Here is a 27,262-nt window from a genome sequence, read left to right on the forward strand (position 1 = left end):
TTCTTTAATTTTTTTTACCTTGTTGTACCCTATTGCCATGTATTGGTTCACAAATTAACAAAATCAGCTAAACAGCTATTTACATACAACTGATCATGTTTCTCTAAAGTCTATTCTCTTTTTGCAAGCCTGCTTTTATATGACCCAAAAGTAAATTGTTCAGGAGGGCAATTCATCTCCCTCAACTCTGTAGAATTAGATGATTGTTTAGGTTCTTCCTAGCTATATGATTTTGTGAAATTCTGCATCAAACAGTGTATTTCTTTCACGAGAAGGGAAGTCTTTGTCAAACAATTAATAATAGGATTTTCTCCTCCTGGCAAGCATGTATAGTTTTATTATCTTCATATATTTCATGATCTGTCTGTGTATGCCAAAGACTGCTGTGAAATAAACCATTCTCAGCACTTAGCATTCATATAACATTCATATGTATGAAGGTATTTAAATATTACTGAAATTGCTTTGGAATAAATAATGTTCACCTTGACTATTTTGAGAAAGAAGAATTGGTTTCTCAGCACTTAGGTAAGAACGTGAGTGAAAGAAACAAAAGGAAAGTTTGGAACAACTCAACACATACATTCAAATGAAACAAAACAACCCAAGAAAACACAAATTAATTCAGTACTTAAAAACCTGCAGGAAATCCTCCTGAGTAACCAGGATTCCAGGCATAAGCTGTCTATTTTTTAAATAGTTTAGTAAATCATGTAGTTACAGAAGTTATAAATTATCATTACAACCTGTGTAATAGATGTGTGTATGTATATATCAATGCATACAGACAGAAATATTTTATCATATCTTTGTATCTACAGTAGATTTATGAAATATCAACCTTCGTTGTAAAATAAAATGGAAACAAAAGTTATTAAGGAGCAAAACAAAGGGAATTGTCACAAGTTTCTTGTTGAATGGAATATGAATTGCGAGAATCAGTTTGGGAAAACCATCTTAATTTAACATAATGGATAATGGGTATTAATTCCAATCTACCTATTTGCCCATATTGTGCATCCTCACACATGAGTGTCAAAATCAAACCACAATTTTTGCTTTTGTATTTAACGCACCTGTTATAATTTAGGGGATTGATGAAGTACTCAAATAAAGATTAAAACAATAGTAAGTGAGGCTATGAGTTAGAGCTGAAAATGTTTTTAAATATTATAATAACTAATTAAATTGAAATTTTCTTACTTTTACTCTATTGTCATGTCTCTCATTCCCACATTAGAAAAGTACATAGAAGGTTCTCAGTAAGTTATGTGTATAATCATGAAAAAAAATGTATTGAAAGAATATGGGCCCAGTGTGGTTTTAGCTTATTGAGACCTGTAGGGGGTAGTGTGTTTTTGAGGCCTTGCAAAACGTTATGATGGAGATGAAAGGAGGGATGTACTTATTCTTGAAAAATTGTCTAGAGGATTGCTCCCAGAAAGATAGTGACGAATTCTTCCAAAAGATATAGCAAAATCACTTCCACAACCATGTTCACTGCTGCACTATTTACCGTAACCATGTTATGAAAACAGCCCAGATGTCTTATGGTAGAAGGATGGTTGGAGAAAGTGGGGCACATATACACAGTTGGATTGCACCCATCCATTATGAAGACTGTTACATAATTTGCAAAGAAATAGATAGATCTAAAAATATGTTAAGTAAACTAAGTCAGAGCCAGACACACAGAGGACCCATGTTCTGTCGTGTATTTGGAACATAGGACTTTATGCAAGTTTACACAACAGTAATAACCAAAGCATGCTCTTTGCAGACGAGTATTTAAAAGGTGTAATTTCTTATAAAATTGAACTTTTATTCCAACAAAATGAATACCAAGAAACTATCATTTGGAAGATATGAGCGGAAGTCAAAGGGAAGGAATAAAGAGAGTTATGGATGAAGAGAGGGAAGGTATAATATTCAATGCAGAAACTAGAAGAAATGAAAGTGGGGTGAGGTTTGGAAGGGTATTGGAAAGTTACGTAAAGATCCATTGTACTTATAAACTGATTTGTTGAATGGAAATTCCTTCATACAACTATTTAATAAAAATATAATTAAAAACAATGGAGACGGGGCTGGGAAAGGTGGCTCAGTGGTAGAGAACTTGCCTTGCAGGCCTGAGGCCCTGGGTTCGATTCCTCAGCACCACATAAGCAAAAATAAAAAGCTGGAAGTTGCGCTGTGTTTCAAGTGGTAGAGAGCTAGCCTTGAGCTGAACAGCTGAGGGACATCACCCAGGCCCAGTGTTCAGGCCCCACGACTGGACCCCCCCCAAAAAAAACAATGGAGACATCTGAACCTTGAAGTGTGTTCTCTTAAATCATGAGTCAAAATAGTAGTTTCCTTCTCAGAAATTTTCTTTGCAGTTATTTTCCTCAAAATGACAGAAAAGTGACCAACAAAATGAATGTCAATACATCACATTGCATATCCTAAAGAGAAACAATATAAAAATCACAGTAAAAATGTTAGAATTCATCACATGATAAAATAACAGGTAGAAAGGATCAAATGCTGATTGTTTTTCCAAGTAAGTTACCTATGGTATCTAATTTAATCCTCACAATAATCCCATAAAGTAGAACTACTTCTATTTCTAATTCTCAGATGATGATATTGAAGTCTTCATAGTTGGAATTACTAGTACAACATTTCACAAATGGTAAATCTTAGCCTGCGGCCCATTCCCACCGTATCAAATAACTTCATTCTATTTTGTGACTAAAATACCAGCACTTAGTTCACTAATTCTAGGAAAATTTCCCAGAATTATTGTTCACACTCTAATAATATTTCACTTTATCTTTGTTAGAAAATAGGAAACTAAGCGGGATGTCGGTGGCTATACCTGTAATTGTAGCTACTCAGGAGGCTGAGATCTGAGGAACGCGGTTCAAAGCCAGCGCAGTCAGGAAAGTCCGAGAGATTCTTATCTATAATAAACCGCTAATAAACCAGAAGTGGCACTGTAGCTCAAGCGGTACAGTGCTTGACTTGAGCGGAAGAGTGCAGGGACAGTACCCAAGCCCAGAGTTCAAGTGCCAAGACCAACTAAAAAAAAAAAAAAGGAAATAGGTAACTGCAATATGAAAACTCCAAGTTCATAATCAATTTATACCTCCCTGGTGAAAGGAACTGCTAAACTATAACATTTTTGATTTCTAGGTCAAAATTGTAGAAATTATATTCTCTCCCATGACAACACTGCATCGCAGTCATACTGAAAGAATAATCTCCCCAATTCCTGAAGGAAACAGATTGCAGGTCTTATAGACCAATCATTTCCACATTGTAGCTCACATAAGTTGTTTACCATTAGATATATCTTGATTGCTTTTTATACCCAACATTTTGAGAGAAATGTATTGCTTTAAAATGTTATTAAAGCAAGACTGATATAAAAATCACCTTTGACCCCAGATAAATATTTACCTTTCATATACCCAAAAATGCAGTCTTACCTATCATTAATGTTTGGAACGAGAGGTTAAAAATCATGGAAACCAAGACCTAAGCATGAATTAAAGACTCTCCAACTTGTGAATACAATTGGTTTAAAAAGACATCAATACTACTGCATGTTTTTCAAAATTTCTTGTGATATTGAAGATTCAATGATAAAATATTAACACTTGAAAATAACTCATTTTCTTGGGAGTAGAGAAAACACAAGATTAATCCATCATTTTCAAATACCTTTATTTTTCTACAAATTCACTCTTATAATTATCAAAATTATAAAACTAACTGAAGTACAGAGCCACAAAGGAAATAATTTAACTGCATCATCTACATTCAAAAAACTGTTACTGGGGCTGGGAAGGTGGCTCAGTGGTAGAGTGCTTGCCTTGCATGCATGAGGCCCTGGGTTCGATTCCTCAGCACCACATAAGCAAACAGGAAAAAGCCAGAAGTGGCGCTGTGGCTCAAGCCGTAGAGCACTAGCCTTGAGCTGAAGAGCTGAGGGACAGTGCCCAGGCCCAGAGTTCAAGGCCCCACGACCGGACCCCAAAAAAAGAAAAAAAAAACTGTTACTAGAAAACAAAGTTATTCTAATAATTAGCTTACCAAATTCACTTATATCCTTTTATTCTATTTCATAATATTTCATAATATTCTATTGCATAAAAAGCCTATATACCCACTTACATCTTCAGATCTTAACATTTATTTCAGAAATGTCTATAGCTCTATAGTCAATGAACTGAAATAATACTAAAAATATTCAAAGGCTTTTCAGAAATTGCAGGATGCTCTCGGGGTTGTTATTTATATTGGAAAAGATATTCGAAAAGCCTTATTTGTTAAAGTTGTGATAGTTACTTTCACAAAAGAGCCATTAGTGAGGATCCCATTGCATGTACAAAAGAACTTCAAATGCATCCACAATCTGGAGGTGACACATGCTTTTTGTTTGTTTGTTTTGAAAGGTATATCTAGCAAGCATATCCACAATACTGGTTTTCAGTCAATATGATGAGATATTCAAACCAAATAAATACAGGGTTGATTATCTTAGTGAGAATAGATATAATGTTACAAAGAAAGTTATTTTCAACAGAAATCCAGAAAGAGTTTATTCACCTTGTGTTTCACAGGAATAACCAGAGAGTAATACCTGTTTGGTCAAGTCAGTCAAACTCACTCCATGAGTATATCTTAAAAGTATAACCAATTTAAGAGGTCAAATACATATTTTGTACTGACAGTCATCTTACAGCAATAACTTACTACCTAATTATATCTGTATCTTCTTACCTAACATATAATAAGAGCTGAAAGTGGTCTCTTTTATCTAACTTAATGTTGTATATGCTTTGATTATGATGATGATATTATTTGAAAAATAAAATGCACAGAAGGGTGGCTCCACAGAAATGACATGACAGAACACTGATAAATAAAAACATTGCAACACAGTTAGCTCTTTTGAGCCTCACCTTGTCCACATTGGCAAGCAACATTGCAACAACACAAGCACACATATACACATACACACATGTGTGCACATGTACACACATATACTTGCATGCTAAATTCAGGGTTTAGTACAAAAAAGTACAAATAAAATTTTAGTGATTAGGACAAATGTTAATTTGCCTTATTACAAAATAATACACAATCCAGTCACCATGGGTGTCACATTTTACTTGCCTCGCCACATGTGACCACTTAATTTATTTTAATTAATTAATTAATTCATTTGTTTGGTGCTAATACTAGGCTTGAACTCATGGCCTGGCTCTGTCCCAGAATTTGTTGTTTTTTTGTTGTAGTTTTCTCAAGCCTAGAATTTTACTGCTTGTCCCACAGCTCCATTTCTAGCTTTTGCTGGTTACTTTCAAATCAGAATTTAATGGACTTTTTTTTGCTTGGTTTGGTTTCAAACCACAATCCTCAGATATCTTTCTGATTAGCTAGGATAAACACATGAGCCACAAGTGTGGCTTCTAGTTTTTCCTCTATAGCTATCTAATACACATATTAGATAGTAATTTAAAACTTAGAGTATAGAAGCAAGTTGTACAGTGATGATATTGTCTTGTCAGAAATTTAAGCTAGTAAATTTCTTCTTAAAACCATAAACAAAAATACCATGGTATAATATAAGAGAACTCACTATTGAACATATGAGCTTTAAGAGCTTTCTAATAGATCCATTATTTGTTACCCAACATTAGAAAAAACTATATAATGCAGTAGTAAAATAGAAGTCCTTTGTAGGAATACTTAATTACCTTGTTTTAAAGATACTTGTTTTCATCCAAAAAAGTAGGCCTGTCTATTGTCTTCATGTGATTTTGATGATTGAAGGTGCTTAATGAGAAGTCAAAGTGTATTACTAATCCTTTGCTATCAATTAAATCTCACCTTTTCTTCTTGGAACTTATAATTATTAAAGAAATAGTTCAGAATCAGCAAGCAATAGTTCAGATTCACACTTCCAGTGCAAGTGGATCACCAGTACTTAATCCTTGATACCATTTTCCACAAAGTTTTGTCACAGATACAATCGGTCTGCCTTCTCTAGCTGCTTTCCTAGCCTGGACCTATTCCTTCACTCTACAGGAAAAGTGTGATTCAACTGATTTCAGTCAGATCTGTTACTAGAATTATCAAGGATTTAGATTTTTGTCTGTAATTTGGTCAAAGCTATGTCTCTTTATGTAGGCTAATAAAAATGTATTTACTAATTTCAAGTAAATTCATAAATTCCATTTCCACCTCTTTTAAAAAATAAAATTGTTTGCTCTATAAATTGATCAGAGGCATGGATTTTGTGGCTAGCTAGGTCATTGTACATCTGTCTCTCTCTTCCTCTCTCCCTTTCATGGTTCTCATAGATAATGTGACTGCTCCATAATTATCCTAATTTATTTTGCTTTTATATTTTTGGTTGCATCATTTCACTTTCTGCTCTGCCATTTCCCAAATCATTTACATAGAAGGCATTATTTCATATTTTCTCATTCCTATAATAAGCTGCACATGAAGACACCACTGGTCCCATTTTCAGTCTGTACCTTTGAATATGGAGGAAACCTTTCCTTTGCTCTCTATGAATTCCCTACTCTCCAGTTAGAATAATTTCCAATAGTAAAATTGGAAAAAGAGAAAGAAAATCATGGTGAAATAACAGATGTAGAAAATTCACTGTATTTTTCTGACCAGTTCAACCAACGTGAACTATTCTGGAATACATGTGCACCCCATTCCCACTGGTACTCACTGTCTCTGGTTAGGCAATTCTGATGAAGACAAGGAACAAGATGAAAAAGTGAGGAATGATATCATTTGCAAAAAAATGGAGAAGTATTAAAACAAATTTTTGTTTGGGCTGCTGAAAATAATTGGCTTACTACAGTGCAGACACTGCTTTCCTAAAAGGCCACTCATGTGAATACTAGGGATGATGATGAGTATACCTCTCTTCATCGGGAAGCCTCCAGTGGGCACTTAGACATGGTCCATGAGTTGGTGGCTCAAGGCAGATATTCATGCAATTACTGTGAATGGCTAGACACCCCTGCACAGTGCTTATATGTTGAATAATACCAGAGTGGCTGCTTCCTTAGTTCACATTGAGGCAGATACCAATGCCCAAAGTAAAGTCCTCTTGACTCCCTTTCATCTTGCTGCTTGGAATAGAAATATCAAAGATATGCTGGATTGCCTTCTATTGAAGCATTATATCAAACCAGGTCTGAAGAACGACTTGGAAGAAACTGCATTTAATATTGCCAAAAGGATAAATATGTATCACTACCTCTTTTAAATTGTGGAAGGCTGTAAAAATTGTTCTCCTAACTCATAATGGTTTGGTTAAGATTCTTAAATTTCAAAAATGCCAATCCATCTTTGTGTCTGTACAAAATATTTTCACAATACAAAGCAACAGCAATATCTTACTTTAAAAATTCATGGATTCCATAGTATTCTTCAAGTGAATTGCCTGACTTTGATGTCAAAATGTATTCAAGAGTTGTTTGTATACATCTATAATGATTTCTGCAGGGTTTGTGATTTTTAAATCAGAAATCACTTTAACTTATCTGTTGAAATGAGTAGTACAGAAACTAAAAATATTTCTGGTGCTTGTATGAAAAAAGTATATTTTAAAATACTCTGTATTTTGTTTGTATAATGTCCATAATCTATTTAATTCTCTCCTAGATATAATACTTTGAATTATACATTGTTTTATAATATATAGGTTCGTTAATAAATGTGTTATTTCAGATAGCATTCCATATAGAAAAAGTTTAAGATTCCTTTTTTTTCCTAGGTCCTTATAGTATTTTATTTCTTTGGGATAAAATGACAATGTTATCCAATTTCAAATGTTTTGTAAAGATTATGCTATGTAAAGGCCATTCTAAGGTGAGGATTTAACACACTGATGTCAAACTAACTTTCAGTTCAATGAATTACATATATTGTTACATTTGCCTTTTTAAATTTTTTATTGTGAAAATACTGTACAGAGGGGTTACAATTACATGGGCAAGATAATGAGTACATTTTTTATCAAGCATTGTAGCCTCCTCCTGTATTTACCCTTCCCATCCATTCCCATCCTTCCCCTGCTTCCCCACTCAATCCTCCCTGCTACCCCTCCACCAGCACAAAGTTGTAAAGTTCATTTTTCGACATAACGACTTGTATTTTTGTAATAAATTTTTTAATGACTGTTTTTCATTTCTTGCATCTCAAGAATGAAAAATATGGAATATTTCACAAATTTTCATATCATCCTTGTGCAAGTGCCATGATAATCTCTATATTGTAGTAATTTGGGTAAACGTCCTGCTGAAGCATGTAGTATCCTGTAAATTTAAGTAGTTATTGATGCAATCTTTATACAGGCATATATCCTTGGTTGACTGTTTGTAACTAGGAAACCTTATTGTTCCTAAAAATGTTATTGATCTTACTTCTCTAAAATTCTGTGTATATTGGGAAAAGCTAATATTGTTTGGTCGATTGCTCACATTTGCAATTTTTTTTAAATTGTATTTTATTTTATTTGAGAACATACTGTACAGAGGGGCTACAATTACATGGGCAGGATAATGCATACATTTCTTACCAAGCATTGCAGCCTCCTCCTTTGTTTACCCTTCACTTCCCTTCCCCGCCTCCCCCCTCCCCCCACCCAATTTTACCCCCCTCCCCCCAACCAATTATACCCCCCTCCCCCCCACACCGACATTGTAAAGCTGGTTTTGACATGACATTTTGTACTTCTCATTGTTGCAACAGGTCCACCTGAATCCTTAAACGACTTGTTTGTCCCCATCTCCTCCACATGTTATACTGACATCAAATATAGTGAAAGCGGGGGTTACACTGTGGGGGAGGGACATACAAAGCAACAAAGAAATAATCTTATAAATGCGTTAGAAACACATGCATGAAAGAAATGAAAACATTAAAATACATATTTAAGGGTTCATTTTCCTAACATCACATTATCTGACCTTTTCTGCTTGACTCATACCTATACTAGATATTGCAAATAAGGGAAACCATGGGACCGATGCTTCCTTGGGCCTGGCTTACTTCACTTAATATAATTTTTTCCAAACCTTTCCATTTCCTAACAAATGGGGAAATGTCATTCTTTCTGATGGAGGCATAGAATTCCATTGTGTATATATACCACATTTTCTTGATCCATTCATCTACTGAGGGGCATCTGGGTTGGTTCCATATCTTAGCTATGGTAAATAATGCTGCAATAAACATAGTTGTGCTGGTAGCTTTAGTGTGGTCTTGTTTGTAAACATTTGGGTAAATGCCCAAAAGTGGGATTGCTGGATCATAGGGGAGATCTATGTGAAGTCTTTTGAGGAACCTCCATACTGCTTTCCAAAGTGGTTGAACAAGTTTACATTCCCACCAACAATGAAGTAAGGTTCCTTTCTGTCCACATCCCCTCCAGCATCTGTTGTTGTTAGAGTTCTTGATTTTTAAATTTGATCATACTTTGAAGCCTTTATAGCTAGGTCAAAGGTGATTGTTTTTCAAGTACTTATTTATAAACTGAGTTAGCTTTGTGGAGCTAATGGATTCAAAGTAAGCCTTGCTTAAGAGCTACTTCTAAACTTCTGCAGCTTAAAAATTCCTAAATGATGTCTTACTGGTATAAATGTCTACCTGACCCTTTACTCTTCTTCCCTGTAGCAACAGACCAACCAGAATATCTTACCCTGACAGCATAGATTTTCTTATTGGAACAAAACTAATATTAGTTAAAAGGGATCATAGAGAGATAAACAGTTAAGACAGAATCATTTAGACTAGAAGGTATTTTATCAAAATATAATTGTTTTTTATACCTAACATTTCAATAGTAGCTAAAGCCAAGAAAGTGAAAAAAAAATTCACATGCATGATTACCAAATGTCCTGGCCAATCTACCATCCATCCAGGCAGGAATTTACACTACTGCCTTTCTTTCATCAAATATTTTCATAGTTACAAGAGAAGTCTATATGTTTCTCCTCGATATTAGGCCTTAAATTGGTAATGTTTTAATCACAGTGTTTCCTCTTGTCTCTAGGCTGTAAATCTCCAAATGGTAAAGTTTTAGGTCCAACTCTACCAAACACTGAGGTAGAAATAATGGAATAATATTTTAAAACACAGTTGCCTTTGATACCCTAACCACAACAGAACATTGCAAAACATGTGCCTTTTTTCTTATATTTTATAGTTATATATTTTATATTTATACGTGCTGATATTTTTTCACACAGTGAAACTTACTAGAATTAATTGATAATTTGACAAATAAATAGATATTTATTATAATAAATAGATTTGAATATAAATAATAAGGTTTAGAATGTACATTAGAATATAAAAAGTATCAATGCAATGTCTTTGGTATAAAGTTGTGATATGTTCTAAGTATTCTTGGTCTTTTGAATTCACATTGTAAAAAAAAAACAATTGTTTTCCTCTAATCTATAAGGGATTTTGCTCTGCTGCTCTGTTTATTGTTTTAACTCACTGGTTGCAAAATGTTTTTCTCTATATTTCTGAAGCATTTCTACTTATTGTACCCAAATTTTGCTGATATGATATCTAAAAGGTATTATTCTTCTGCAGGACCAATGGGTCCTAGGATCCCAGGTCTTAGTTATCCTCTTCATCTGATAACAAGGGGAAGATTTCTCACCGAGGCTCATGAAACATGCCAACAGAAATTAATTGAAAATCCATCTCAATTCCTTATGACACCGGAATTAGTGGTAAGCAATTGTGTAATGCAATGCAACTTAAAATGAAAGATGAGATCACAAAATCTGAGAGAAAGTACAGTAATTCAAACTTTCAATTAACAAATGACCAGCCCATATGAGTGACCAAGATCACAAATGTCACAAAATTATTTTTAATACCCCTCTTCTAATGATTACTCCAAGATTTCAGTCCAGCATAAGTAGGCAAAAAAAATAGTTCCTAGAACGATAGATCCATAATTGGTCTACCAAGGCTAGGAAAACTTGACTTACAGGTCAAATATAATTCACAAAACCATTAATTGAGAAGAACGTTAATGCTTCAAAATACTGGTACTTCAGTAAAACTTGTTTCTGTAGAATAAAAATGTTATCAGTCTCAAACCAATGATAACCTACACTTAATCTCCTGAAAACATATTCCTTTTCAAATAATCTCTTAAAAATCACATTCACCAAAATAACATTTGACAAGTAGACAATATTGACATTACAAAATTTTTCAAGTTTAGGGTGCAAGTTACAATAGAGTTGTTTTATTTACCCAGCACTAACGCCAAACAGGTTCAACCATTCATTAAAGTGTAGAAATAGTACCACCCACCATTTGTGTTGTTCAGTAGGTGCCTTACAGAAATGTGTCAAATAGAAAAACCTCCCATAATTCAAACCCAAACACTAGCTAATAAAGTAAGTTTAATCACTTACTAAGGTACATTTTAAAAAGTCACAAATAGTTGCTTTATCATATGTTGTTTTATATTTTACCTATCAGTTTAACATAGTAAGAAATATGACTTAAAGTCATGAATATGGGTACTCATCAGAGATGTGACAAACATAAAATCTGTCTTCTATTTCTACCATATTCCTGTATAGTAGTAAATCGTAGTCTTCTTCTTTTTCCAAAACTTATAGGTAGTAGAAAATATTATCCCATGTAAAATAAAATAATCACAAACCTTTTTCAAAGCCATTTATAAAATTTGGTAGTTAGGAATATATTCTAAGCCATTTTTAAACTTTCTTGTTGACTAAAGATTAATCTTACAAATGGATGAGAATAAAATCATGTCTAGGTGCTTCACGTCTCCAGTCTTGCAAATTGTTATTGCAGATTAATGAATTATGGAAATATAAGCTGACATCAGTTCAAGTGTACGAAGGATTGAAACTCCATGGATAGTATATAAACCTTTCAAAATATTAACAGTTTAACAGAATGACTATCAGGAAGTTGAAACCAGAGAGGAATAATAGTAAAGACAGAATGAATGAAAAATGGAACAAGGGGCAAGTACAGCTAGAATACTCAATGTACACATGTGATAAAGGAAGTGATAAATCTGAAATACATCTTGGAGAAGGGGTTGGTTGAGAATGATAGAAGGAGTCACTCTGATCCAGGAGCATTGGACAATTAGATGGACATATTTATTGTAATACACTTGCACAACCTTTTGAAATTTAATTAAAAAACGCAACAAAAAACAAAAACACACAAAATCATAACCAAACAGCAATCTCTAGAGAGGATGTATATGACCTCTCAAAATTTTAAATAGTTCATGAAGGGTAATCTTGGGAATAGCAAACAAAGCTGTTCAAAGAGGGCAGTTTGGGGTAGCAGAGAATTTTGAACAGATTTAAGTAGATTATCTAAGGTTGTGAATCACCTACATCTGCTGCAAATATTTTCTTCTGTGAGTTCTCTTTGTCTGCAATGGATACTCCAGTCCTCAGCCACACTTGATAGCTTGTGAAGATAGAATGGAAGAAACAAGATCAAGAATCCATTACTCCACTGTAGACAGAAGAGTCCTCTATGTTTTCTCTCATCTCTCTTCACTACTCTTTCTTCATACTTTTAAGTCAAGTGATTTTGAATTATATCTTTCATTCTTTGCTCTGGCAAAGTAATTAGCCAAACTAATTTCCTAAATATTATTTGCCATTTTTTTCTACCATGCTGTTTACTTGTCCAAGGGAGTCCATTAAGCTTCACCCTTGCATTTGGTTGCCACGAAAATCCAACATCTATGTTAATGAGGACAAACTCTAATGTAAAACTTTGTCTCCAAAAAACCGATCCAAGAAGCTGTGATCACAAATATTTAGCTATACTTTTTCTTTTACCTTGAAAGTCTTCTTGTGTCTAAAGTTCCACAAAAATAAGTACTCCACTACTTTTTGGTTCAATCATTTCTAACCTCAAAGATATATTTTGCTAACAAGATGCTTAGAGGAAACTGAAGTATACTCCACTTTTATGTTCTCTCTTAGGACTCTCCTTAGATACCATATCAGGATCAGTGAAGTTATTCTTTGCAAAATTATTTCAATAGATTATTTTTTCTTAGTCTTGCATTTGCTCAGCAAGATGTATGGAATAGAATAGAGTTAAATCATCCATACCTTGGGTAACAGTGTCTATTACAAAGGACAATGCTTCTATGTCCTAATTCTATGTCCTCCTCTTAGCTCTTCCCTGATTTCCAATTAAGCACAGCTTCTTGACTTCAAGTCCAGTGAAGCTGAAAGACTATAAGATCTCCTCCCCACCCCACCCCGCTACATCTTCATGGTTTCTCTTTTAAAACTCTTTTAAGTTGCCTCATTTGGACGTAGAATTTATTTTCCTGTCCTCATTCAAACTGTTCTACATTGTAGTGAGCCAAATAGGCTCTGTAAAATCACTTTAGGTAGCAAAAATATTAAGACAATCTATATCAAAATTTTTGGCCTCCCTCCACTGCTGAAGTCAGTATGCTTAGATAGGGCTTCTAAGAACATTGTTTTCTTACCCTTTCAATTTTCTCAATTCTTTTCTGATCCCAAACTTTTTGGCTTATGTAATAAGAGAAGTCTTCACTACCTCATGTTAATAAGGATATTATTTTTTGTGAGCTACTTAGAAATGTGTAATCATTGGCGTAACCAATCAGATTTTTTTCTGTGTTTCAGTGCTTCACATGCAAAGACATTGTGGAAAGTGTTACAAACAGAAAAGTGTGAACCCAATACCTTCTTTCATTTTGAAGGGCCCTTTCTCCCTAAATATTTTGACCCAAATTATCTTTTTCAAAGAATAATTTGGGTAATTAAAGGTCAATTCACAAAATTTGATGTCTTAGTTTTCTTAAGAACTTTGAATTTCACACAGTGAGAGTATATTTCCTGGGTAAGGACAATTCTCAAGGGAACCTACAGGATTTACAGTAAGGTTTCTGAAGTTTGTTTAGTGTGAAAATGAGCTATCTTTACCCACATTGCTCCCTCTCAACTAGGTCTCCATAGCTGTCTTTGCATGAAAGCCTATTTTCCCAGGCAATTTTCTTAATAGGCTAATTTGTTAAAAATTTGAACAATTAAAATATACCTGTCATAATTTTTAAACTCTTTTGAAATTCCTTTATCAGAATCACGTTTTCCCCAATCCTAATTCAACCTTTTCCATCAAAAACAGTAACATGTTGTTGATATGATATAGTGTCCATGCAACTATTATTTTCCAGTGGCTTTATGTGTATATATGAACATATAAGCTGATGCTGAGCAAAATGAACTCCAAGGTATGGAAACAGAGATTTTTTTGCAGTTGTTTTTAATGTACTATGTGATTTCTATTTTCTTTGGGTTTTCCACCTATAGTTTGGCATCAGCTGTATTTGATTTTGTGCCCTGTGTATTGTGTATACATTTACCTTAATTAGGGAAGGGAAGAGGAACAACAAAATTGCAAGACAAAGGACAAAGGGCTAGCCAATGCAATAACAATACTCAAAAGACAATATGTTGGAAATGTATATTAAAACTTGTGAGGAGTATTGAGGTGAAAGAAAACTGTAAGAAAAATGAAAGAGGGGGTAAAAAGTTTGAAAAGTTATGTTTTCACTACCTTACAATTACTGTAACCCATTGTTCACCAATTTGACAATAAAATTAAATTAAAAAATAAGCTACATAAAAATAATTTCACTGTATTGTTATAGTAAATATTATTTTATGTAGTAACTTTTTAAAAATCAATATTATTTGGCATCTAATTTGAATTGATTACTCCTTTTTTTATCAGAGAGTCATCAACTTGAATGTTATACAACTAGACAATATTTTCACAATAAACTTGACAATATTTTGAAAAAAGGGAAAATTTAGTACTTTCTCATACTAAAACTGAATGTAGTTTAATTCTATGGAAACCCATAACTTTTAAAAGTAAATGAGTTGTTAAGAGGACAGAATATATGTGTTCCTCAAAATACCTATGTCTAATAACTACTCATTTTCAAATTCTGAACATTTCATACCTAAGCGATTCAAAACAGTACCTGTTTGCATGTTATGTAATTTTGCAATAGATGCAGTTTCCAATGGAGTGTTACAGATTGAGAAGTCAACAGAAAAATAGCCACATTCTGGTAGAGGATAAAATTATGAAGCATCTGTAATTAATTCTTCAAGAGTAAGCAAATTTTATCAGAGAAAGCTATAATTTCTATGAACCATCAATCCAAAGATTTATGCCATAAAGTCATCCTAGTCCAATAATTTCCAACTTGTAAAGTGCACCTTAATATTCCCTTAATTCACATCATGAATAGCTTATCTCTATTGTGAAAAAAATACTACACCTCTGATAATGTGATTCTCTCCTTCTTCTGGAAAGAATACTACAATTAACTGGGTTGCATCACTTTTCCCCCAGTAAGATTCTTGAGATCAGAACACTTGCAAATGTTATTTATATTTATACTTTTTTAAACTATCACAGATATTTAGGATGCTAAGGTCAGAAGATTATGGTTCAAATATCCAATAAACTCAGAAAAAGTCAGACACAAGTGGCACTGAGATTGAAGTGGTAGCACACGAGCCTTGAGCATAAACAGGCTCAGAGACAGTTCCCAGGCCCAGATTTCAAGCCCTAGGACAAACCAATAAAACAAAAACAAACCCCAAATGTAGCATTTTTCTCATTGTATACAGAGGCACGTAATTAAGGAAATTGTTTCCTGTGTTACATATAGGTAGAAGAAAGAAGATGTCACACAATTATTCTCTTCATACAATGTTATACAAAATCCTCAAAAATTGCAATTTTTCTATATTTATAAATTAATATCAATTTGTTGGCAACTCTGTCTAGATTATTTACATTATCATTTTATACATGAATTGTTGGAATTTTCTATTAACTAAGATCTAATTATAACTCTCTTGAAAGCATATTCTAGGCAAATAGAATGCCAGAATCATTTGTGAATTTGTTAATTAAACCCTCTACTCAAAAAGAATTTTGTAGTATCCTATAAAATATGAAATTAGAAGCAAAACTAAAATATTTATGTTAACTCTAAATTCTAATTTAGCATGATCTACAAAGTCCTGCTTTAGATGAACTTTGAAATTTCTCTAGGCTTAAGATTTTGTAATCCTTCCTCATTTCTTTGGAATCCAACAGAATGATGCTTACTTACTTTTTCAAATTTTGGGTGGGAATCATGAGCCATTTTGAATCTAGGAATGTTCTGGAATGAAGAGAGCATTTAAAACAAAACTGAAGATTATATACGAGTTGCATTTCAATAGGAAACTTGACTTCTCAAAATATAATAACAAAATTAGCCCAAACTTCCAACTGTGTATTCCTTTCTTGTTGTTTGGTTTGTTTTATTAGACAAAATTATACTACCTGGTCCAGGAAATGTATCACTATTTAATTCCACTCTCTAATCTCCTGCCTTAGTCTGAGTGCTAGAATTCCAGGTTTGTATCACATTGCCCTGCCATGTTTGTTGGTTTATTTAATCTAGACATAGACTAGCAATTCTGAACTTCTCCAATGATATTATCCACTAGACAGACTGCTCAGAGTGTTTATGTACTATTTTAGAAGATCTTCTAACATTTGACACAGGATATGATCATTTTCAGATGCACCTGCTGGGATCTCTGATTCATTCGATCCCTTTAATAGTAATTACTTGACTCTCTTACTATCTCTTGTCCCTACCTATGTAATAGTCTCAAACTTTTTTGAAGAAAGTTCATGAGGACTTTCTAATATTAAAATTCATCTCTTAATTCTTACTCAGGACATATTTTCTATTGCTATTTTTAAACTTTTCTACATATTCTAAGAGTTGTTTCATTTGTGTATTCGTGTGTACACATATAAGTGCCTCTGTGTGTATGTGTATGTTTGTATGTATGTATGCAAAAGCCTCAAGCTCTTATTCATCAATCTTGCTCATGCCTGGTATTCCATCACCTGAGACATTCTTCCGATTCAGGTTTTGGCTGGTAGTGTGGCAAAGACTGTTCTGCCCAGGCTGCATGCAAACTGAAATTCCCAGACTGCTTTACATTCTTAGGTTTTATATCTCCAGAAGTATCAACTTTTAAACTACGAACATTTTTGTGAGTGAAAAGTCTAAGCTGTAGCCCACATTTTTAACTCAAAAATTCATATAAAGATAGATGAACATACACATTGCATATGCTGAGTGTACACTGTTAGAAATGTGATCTTAAGCTGCGTGGTGGAGAGATCTGGGGATTGGGGTTCAAAGCCAGCCCAGCTAGGAAAGTCCCAGAGACTTTTTTCTCCAATTAACTACAAGAAAACTGGAAGTGGCACTGTGGCTCAAGTGGTAGAGCAGTAGCCTTGAGCTGAATAGCAGAGGGACAGTGCCCAGGCCCAAAGATCAAGTGCCAAGACCAACAACAACAACAAAATGCAAGTAAAGGAAAGAAAAAGAAATGTGATCTTAGCCACTAGTTCATTGCCAGTATAATCCCTGCTCTCTCGAGATGGACTTGTTTTTCCAGTTAAGTCCATGCCCTTATATCTGACTTTCATTGGAACCAGAATTATTCTTCCATTCTATTTTTAAAAATTTGTGCGATTAGCAAACGTGATTGAGAAAGGGAAAGGCCTCATACTTCATATTTCACTTAGGAACACTCCCATAAATCTACATATTGGACTTGGCTTTATTGTTTCGATGTTGTCTTATTTGTAGTCTTCTATATTGTATTGAACCCTTATACTTAAACACAGAACTTCTCTTTCTCCTATTGTTGCAAATGTTTCTCTTATTGTTAATTCATGTGCACTAGGGAAATAACACACAGCAAATACACTCACAAAAAGAATGATCTGAGGACCTTCTTCCCATTTAAAATTTGGCTTAATTTGCAGAGCAATTATGAAGTTTGAACTAAATGTACTCATGGATAACATATTTATAAGCAATATAAATTTTATATTTTCTCTTTTACTAAGTTTTCTCTGAAATACCTATTACCTCATGTCCAAAAGTGTCCTTGTGTTATTTCAATGAAGACAGAAAACATTCATTAGACCTCAAGAAGCACCAATGATTGTTACTGGACTTTGTGGAAACTGATCCCAGGAGAGGAATTGAACACAGAGAAATGATAAAGTTCAAATTAACTTGTGCTTTCCTTTTTACTGTACAAGAAAAGAATCCCAAGGATTGAAGGAAACTCTGTCCCTTACTTTTTCCAGTGTGTTTTTTATTCATATAAACTTGTCTGTAACTTCTAGTTGAGAGTATTACAAAAGATAATAATGTGCCATGTGAAGGCCAGCATAGAATAAAAGGAATTAACATTGTTGTTTTTTTAGTTAGTTTTTATTTGTTTTTGCCAATTGTGGGGCCTAAAGTCTGGGCCTGGGTGCTCTCCCTCAGATCTTCATCTCAAGGATAGTGCTCTACCACTTGAACCACAGCACCATTTCTGACTTTTTCTGTTTATGTGGTACTGAGAAATCAGGGCCTCATGCATACAAGGCAAGCACTGTACCACTGAACCACATTCCCAGCCCCTAATAACATTGTTTTAAAGTTGTTCTACTGCAAAGAAACAAAGACATGGAGGTTTAAAAGTGTCTTATGTATGGATATTTCATCCCTGAGAAGATTCTCTTTTGGCAGGAGTCAGTTATCAATTCCTTTAGTCTGGTCCTGAGTTCTCCATAGCAATAAGGATTCCAAAAAAGCAGGATCTTGTGAATATGTTCAGCACAAGCAGCCTCTTCTCAGAGCAGTACTCCTTTAAGGACAGTCCCAAAGAAATATCTGGGGGTTGTTTTTGTTTGCTTGTTTGTTTAGTTTGTCCTGGTTCTGGGACATGAACCCAGGGGCTGGACCCTGTCCCTGAACAGTTGTCTTTCTTGCCCACCTATCCTCAAAGCTAGTACTCTACTGCTTGAGCCAAAACTCCACTTCCGGCTTTTTTTAGTGTTTATTTAGAGATAATAGTTTGACAGACTTTCCTGCCTGGATTAGCTTTGAAATAGGATAGTAAGAAAGCAAAGTGATATCGACAGTATGGACTTTTGAAAAAAAAAAAATTAGATGAAGTTTATTATAAAGCTAATATTTGACAATTTTTAAAAGAAGAGAATATGCCCAGCAAAGAAGCCATAACTTAAATAACTCAGTGAAAGTAGGTGCACTGAATCATTTTGTAATTATTTTTTATGCTTGGAAAGATTACTATTGACCTTGTCATTCCTTTTGGGGAAACTGAAAGTCATATTTGCACTTTTTTGTGGGCGCTGTCCCTCACCTCTTCATCTCAAGTTGAGCACTCTACCACTTTAGCTACAGCACCAATTCCAGGTTTCCTGTGATTAATTGAAGATAAGTGTCTCATGGACTTTCCTGACAAGGCTTGCTTTGAACCACAATCCTCTGGTCTCATCCTTCTGAGTAGCTAGGATTACAGGCTTGAGCTACCAGCACCTGGCTCATATTTGCATTTATGTGTACTTAATGACACTATGTAGACAAAGAATGGAAATTTGAACCAAATGATGACATTGCAGCTTTTCAGAAAAATTGGGGTAGGAATAAATATGTCCTCATTTTTCCATGTTGTTATATTAATGACTCATGAGCTATGGGACTTTTACATTAGCATCCTCTGCCATCTGTGTAGGTGTTATTTAGGACTAGGCAATATTCATAGAGTAATATAGAAAGACAGGTTTTTAGAAAGCAAAGGAGATCAGGTATGAAAGAACAGCATAGAAGGAGATACATTTATCACACAGAGATTAAAAACTAGCCTAAGAGATTTACAATGTTAAAGGCAATGAGGTATAAACCTAGTTGATAACTAGTTCTTCAATAACCAAAAATATTTCCCTAGAACAGTTTCTGGTATATGTTAGTTACTATCATTTATTCCTTCCATCTGGAGTTATTCCTTCTCTTCTATCACAACTGTTAATTAGTCTCTGCCTTTTTAGTGCCATGACTGACCAAAAAGATTTCCAAATCTCACTGTGATTACCAGTGACCACTCAAAAGCCTGGAATCTTTTAATTTCCAGAATTCATCTTCCCTTGACATCTAAGTACATTCCTGGCATTAACTGCAGTGATCTAATGAACAAAACATTTTTTTTTCAACACAGTATCCTAATATAGGCAAAATGCATGAATTAGGGACTATTGTCAGGTATCAGTATGGAAGGAGCAATTATATATTCCAAGTATGTGTTCTTTATTTTGCATTTACTAACTGTTTTCTTTTGTTTTTGACAGTCCAGGGGGCTTAAACTCAGGACTAGGGAATTATTCCTGAGCTTGCTTTTTTTTCCCTCAAGGCTACCACTCTACCACTTGGGGCACAGCACCTCTTTCAGTGTTTTTCTGTGAGGAATTGAACCCAGGCATTCAGGCAGGCTAGCCAATCACCACACCATGAAGTCACATTTCCAGAGACCTAAATGACTTTCTTATGATGGCATTATATTTTCATTCCATAACTATGTATCATAATTTTGGCCAGGTGCTAGAAAATAACATACAAAAAATACTAAATCCAGTAAGGCTGGATGGACAATGAATAACCGTTATAGTTTAGCCAGGACACAGAGGGGCTTACCTCATGGAGCTGGTTCAACAGGCTGAGCAAGACAGCTCCTAACCCACAGTCTACCTCCAGAATGAGAGGGCCACCTTGGGTTCCAACCACATGGGGACGCTGGGCCACCTCCTCCAGCACACATTCAACCAGTTCCTGTGTGAGAGAGAAAAAAAGTCAGAATTAAACTTAAGCCGGTGCCCATGGCTCAGACCTCTAATCCTAACTACACAGGGGGCTGAGATATGAGGATCATGGTTCACAGCCAGCCCGGGCAGGAACGTCTGTGAGACTCTTATCTCCAAAGAAGCACCAAAAAACTGTAAGCAGCTCTGTGGCTTAAGTAGTAGAGTGCTAGCGTTGATCTGAGGAGCTCGGGGACAGTGCCCAGGACCAGAGTTCAAGCCCCACGACTGACAAGAATTGGACTTCTCACCACAAGAAGTGGACTGAATAGCACCCATTGTCCTAGGGAGTATGGCAGAGAAGTCAGGCATAGCTTCCTGTGAACTGGAGGTCATGAGTATGTCACCTGGCTTCTCCTTGCCTCAGTATCCCCAGCTGCAAAACTGAACACAGTGAAGGATCCTCTTCCTCATGGGGATAAGGTAAGGATAAAAGAGAGACATGTTTTGTTTCATAATCCCTCACCTATTCCACGATTAATAACAAGCCCCATGTGAGCCTTTTCCAGCTATTTTCCTTTCATTTTCATAGAATTGCCAGGAACCTTATCTAATGGCCGCTCCCTCTGTGCCCTGTGCCAGAGATCCCTCTGTATAAATCCCTTGTTTCCTCACAACTGTTCCAAGAGGAGACTGAGGTCCAAGAGTTGAAGCCTAACCCAGGTCTTACCCTGTGGTCAAGAATTGACTGCTGTGCACTAAGAGTTTGAGATAATCCATCTAAACCGATGACTGAACATGGTGCTACATGTCTATTATCCCAACTACAGAGGACCAGGCCTGGTGGAGCATGCCTGTCACAGATAGGAGTACCATGATCCAGCCCAGCCTGACCATATATTTAGTCTCTATTTTGGAAATGCCCAAGACAGAAAGGTTTGGCTCACATGGTGGAATACCTGACTGGCAAGCCTAAGGCCTTGAGTTCAAACCCTAATATACCAAAAAGAATCAGAGGCCCAGTGCCAGAGGATCATGCCTGTAATCCCAGCTACTCAGGAGTCTGAGATCTGAAGATCATAGGTCAAGATTTAAAAGAGGGTTGGCCTCAACCATCAGACATCATGATGAGAAGACCCGGAGTCTGACTTATGCTGGTGCACTCCATACTCGCAGGGTGCATATCCTTACTAAGTGCTGGCCACACACTCTGTCCCCCTGGGAAACCACCCCCTGTGAGACGCACCCCCAGGTCCTACCAAGCTGCCACTGCCACCAACCAGGCCCAAGGGAGTAGAGAGCTCCAGGGCACACAAATCCCTTGGTCTTGTAATTTAAAGGTGATCAGTCTCCTTCAAGCACCTTACCCTTCCAGGCCCCTGGACCTCAGCCATGAAGCCCATGCACCCCCCCTCCCCTCGCGAAGATAGCAGGAAAAGTTACCAAAAGGTTCGACCATCTTTGTTGTAACCCACTTCTACACACACACAAATCCAGACTGGTGACAGAAGACTTTTCCATGCAGCACCTGAAATTTGCCAATTGATCACTCACCTGAGCACTGTCAGGATGTACAAGTAGAAAGATGTCGAGAGCCCTGCAGGGAGTCTCTCTGCATGATAAGCTTGACTATCTCGCTGGAACATCTCTCGAGGTTATTTATAGAATCTGGTCTTTTCATCCTGCCCCAAACAAAGACCAGGTAGCTGCTATGGACCACCTTTTCACATTGCCCTAAGCAAACATCTTGCAGCTGCTACGGCCAATGAAAAAGCTTCCTTATTCTAAGCATATAAATACCCCTGTGTGAAAAATAAAATTTGGCAGCTTGATCAGAATCCTTGTCTTGCTGTCCTTCTTCGTGTCTCTTGTCCCTTCATTCCTTCTCGCTTAGGTTCATTGCCCTGGTTGAAGTCCTGCGGGTCGGGACAACTGGCGCCCAACGTGGGGCACGAGCCTCTGACTAAGGAAGGAACGCCATCCTCTGGGAAAACTTGGCTAAGTACAGTCTGAGATCATGAGATCGCCTTGACAGACCCTGCCGAGAGACAGATACAGGAGGAGAGTGGGGACGGCACATGGTGAGTGACCCACTATGGGACAAGCAACATCGTCACATGATCTATTTCTGTCAGACCTCAAGGAGGCCCTCAAGACATGGGGAACGTGGGTTAAGAAAAAGGATTTAGAATTATTTTTCTCATTCATAGAGGACTTGTAGGAATCATAGATGCAAAAAGATGGCGAAGAGTAGGAGATTGTTTAAAAGATTATTATGAAACCTTTGGTCCGGAAAAGGTTCCTGCTACCGCCTTTTCCTATTGGAATTTGATTAATGAAGTTTTGAAATGTTCTCTATTTGATAGTGGAATTTTAAAACTTGTAAAAGCAGGAGAGGAGGTTCTCCAAAATGCCTCTCGGCCCCCCACGGCTTGCCCATCAGTTGTATTAGATATGACTGCTGGTCAATTTATTGAAAATCCCTCCCTTTTGTGACCTGGCCTTTCAAGGGCCCACTGCCCCTCCAGATCCAGATTTTTTTCTTCCCGCCCTTTACCTAACCTGGCACCTTTATCCGAGACTCTTCAACATAAGCGAGAACACCTTCAACTTTTAAAAGAACTGTGGTCCCTTGATTATGAACTCCGCATACTGGCCTTGGCCGATACGCCAAAAACGCCTGATAAAATTAAGGTTAGATCAGGCCATCAATCAGTTCTCGCCTTTCCAGTAACTTGGAGCCAGACAGATAAGACCTCAGAGGGTGGGGAGGATGAATCAGAAGAAGAGGAAAAGGAGGATGAGGAACAGGATACTGGGGATGAAGAGGAACAACCCACCCAGGGAAAAGGCCAACAAGAGTATAAGAGGCTTAGGCTTTGGTTTGTTGAAAAGCTTAAAAATGCATGTGCCCAATATGGCCTGACTGCCCCATATATGTTAGCCTTGTTAGAAAACCAAAGTGCGTGCTGGTTCACCCCCAATGATTGGAAGTTTCTGGCCCGCGCCACCCTTAGTGGGGGTGATTTTGTTTTATGGAATGTGGACTTTAAGGAACAATGTAGAGAGACCCCGCAAAAAAATTTGGCAAAAACATCTTCAAAAACCTGGACCTATACTAAACTTTTGGGTAATGTGCCCTTTGATACCAATGTTAAACAGGAGCGCTTTCCTGCCGGACTTTTGGCACAAATTCAAAATGCTGGCCTTTATGCTTGGAAGCGTCTCCCTCAAAAGGGATCGGCTACTACTTCCCTGGCAAAAGTTAGACACGGGCCAGATGAACCCTACAGTGACTTTGTCTCGCGGCTTAACTTGGCTGCAGAAAGGCTTCTTGGGCCTAGTGAAAGTGAAAGTGCCTTTGTTAAACATCTTGCCTTTGAAAATGCTAATCCGGCATGTCAAGATGTCCTCCGACCACATAAAAACAAGGGTGACCTCTCTGAGTTCGTCAGGCTTTGTGCTGGAGTAGGAACTGCCCACCCCATGGGACTCGCCATGGGTGCTGCCTTTACCAAGCCCTTTCAAGGTTCAGTCCCCAGCTCACATACTTGCTTTAATTGTAAACAACCTGGTCACTTTGCGTGTGAATGTCCCTTCAGCAAACAAAGCCAAGGGGAAATGCCCTCCCAAGCTACAGGTAGACCACTCCCTACCACTCTTTGTCTTGTAGATCAAGAACAAGTGGCCCCAAGGTGGCTGCCAGAATGCTTGATAAAACAGGTTAATGGCTTACCACAACCCAGGGGAAACCTTCCCCCGAGGATGATGCCTTTTCTCTTGCAGATGCAGCTAGAACTCCAGACATGGACCATCCTGTTTGAATTTATTAAATAACAGATTAATATCTTGGCTTCTAAGCCCATACAGGTTCATCACCATCGCCTTGATATGGCAGACTGCGGCATTGAGATCTAGGATTTACCCCAGGCTTTTAATTAGTGTTTTGCCATGAGCTTGTTCCAGTGGGAAACAGCCCCCCTTTCTTTTCTTATTTAGACAATCCTTCTCCTTATTCATAACTCCTGACCATTCAACGGGCAAGACCTATTGCCATAAGGGATAGGTTCGCCCCTCCTCCTATAGGCCCCTGCGCTTGGGGGAGGATGCACCTATGGGAGGAAGAAAAAAATGCTCAAATCAAGGGTGCAGTTAAGACTGCAGGGGGATCGATCCACGAGATCCCAAAACCCAAGACCGCTGAGTGGCAAGCTCTGGTGCATGACGGTTGGCATGCATATCCACAAGCCATCTCCTCAAAAAACATGCCAAGGCCTGTAAAACTCCCCACCCAGAGTGAGGATGCTTGCTCGGAGCAGAGAAAAACCCTGGGCCCTTAGAGGAACAGAGCCTCTGTCACCCCCTCAAAAAGAGCAGCCAACAATTGATGGTCAATTTTCTAAATAACAAAGGGGGAGATGTCGGGAGCCCTGCAGGGAGTCTCTCTGCATGATAAGCTTGACTATCTCGCTGGAACATCTCTCAAGGTTATTTACAGAATCTGGTCTTTTCATCCTGCCCAAAACAAAGACCAGGTAGCTGCTATGGACCACCTTTTCACATTGCCCTAAGCAAACATCTTGCAGCTGCTACGGCCAATGAAAAAGCTTCCTTATTCTAAGCATATAAATACCCCTGTGTGAAAAATAAAATTTGGCAGCTTGATCAGAATCCTTGTCTTTCTGTCCTGCTTAGTGTCTCTTGTCCCTTCATTCCTTCTCGCTTAGGTTCATTGCCCTGGTTGAAGTCCTGTGGGTCGGGACAGAAAGATGATCTCTCTCTCATTCTCTCTCTCTCTCTCTCTCCTCTCTCTCTCTCTCTCTCTCTCTCTCTCTCTCTCTCTCTCTCTCTCTCTCTCTCTCTCTCCCTCTTTCTCTGTCTCTGTTTCTCTAATGCACACACACACACACACACACACACACACACACACACACACACACACACACACGACTCAGAGCAGTGCCTCTGTTCATTCCTCATCTGGGACAATGTACAAGCTGGAGCATGGAGGTTCCCTTGAGACAACCAGGGGCTCCCACCCAAGGGGAGCACCACTCAAATGATGCAACACCACCCCGCCTCTCCGTTTCTCCAGGGTCAGATCCTTCCCCTTGGGAACAACCAGCCTTGACTCTACATTCACCAAAACCCTAGGCCAGGATGCTGGGTGAAGGAGTCCTGAGACAGGTGTCTCCTCAGAGCCTGGGGAAGAAAACTAGCAGAGGGTCATGTTGACCTCAGAAGGGTGTCTGACCAGGGGTGGGGCACTGTTGGTGAAATGGATGGAGTCCTGAGGCTACATACATCGATATACTCCTTCCTTCTGGCCTACATGCTTCTGGGCTAATTGGTGGATTCTTGGGGAGGACGAGGAGACCAAATGGACCAAGCATCAGAACATGCTGGCAGAGCTGGGAAAGGTGATGACCCTGTGAGAACTGTTGACAGCTGAGGGGTAGGGGAACAGGCCAGGTGTATGTATGTGTGTGGGGTTGGGGTTATTCCTCCCAGATATTCACCTTCTGCTTTGACCGCCAGCGCCCTTCACCTCCCTTCTGGGCTTTTCTGGGACCCTCTTCAGGTGAAAGGATGACCAAGCACAGAAGACAAGAGCTCACACAGCAAGGGGGGGGTCTATCTTCTGTATCCAACAACCCCCATGCCCAGAAAAAAGGAAAAGACCTGAGAAGGCAGGTGTGGAGGTGCTGTTCCCCACCTTTGACTAAAGCCACCAAGTTCCCACTAGGGAGAGAAAGGGTGCAGATGCATGGCTCTGTAGCTCCCACTGCTCCAGGCTAGGGACGATGTGGTGCTCCCTTTTCACCCATCACTGCATCTGCCCTTTTCCTGGGACATTGGTCACTAGGGATGGGAGTGGGATCCCCGGGTTAACACCCACCCCCTACCCTTGGGGTGCATTAGTGGCAGAACCCTGGCTGGACTGTGGGGTGTGAGGGAGGTGCAAGTCCGTGACCTATGGGGGTGTCACCAGCTACCGGTGTTGCAGGGTGCAGGCTCACTGGGCGACCACTCACCTGTGCTGCTGGGAGAAGTTGTTGGTGGATGCTCCTGGTGGGGTGAGCAGCAATGGAGGGGGCATTGCAGACACTCAGGTCCAGAGCAGAGGACTAGGGGCCGGGACCAGGTCAGGGCTGCAAGCCTGCCAGCAGCTTGCCACCAACCGAGGTTTGAAATACAGTGCCTTGGAGGAAGCAGGGGAGGGGGCTGGGAAGCAGGAGGGCACATCAATTTCCTACTCCAAAGTAGCTTCAAGACTCTTCTTGTTCACTACTCAGCCATCTCTACCTTCTTCAACTGCTGGTAGTGGTGACAACCAACCTAGGGAATCCCAGGGGGTACGAGGCAGCATGGAATGTGGGCGTGGCCACCATTCTTGTATTCCATTGGTCAGAAAGAAACATGAAAGAATGGTGGTGTGGCCAGAATCATGTGATGCAGGCAGCAT

General features: G+C 37.9%; 2 pseudogenes; both read right to left on the minus strand.

The window, feature by feature from the left end:
* Positions 1-27,262, minus strand: part of LOC138807730 (tubulin beta-2 chain-like) — a 174,082-nt pseudogene that overhangs the window by 111,629 nt on the left and 35,191 nt on the right.
* On the minus strand, positions 8,232-8,331 carry LOC138807753 (U6 spliceosomal RNA; annotated as a pseudogene).

The sequence above is a fragment of the Dipodomys merriami genome, unplaced genomic scaffold, assembly GCF_024711535.1.
Source record: "Dipodomys merriami isolate MVZ:Mamm:240054 unplaced genomic scaffold, mDipMer1.0.p SCAF_43, whole genome shotgun sequence".
Taxonomy (NCBI): domain Eukaryota; kingdom Metazoa; phylum Chordata; class Mammalia; order Rodentia; family Heteromyidae; genus Dipodomys; species Dipodomys merriami.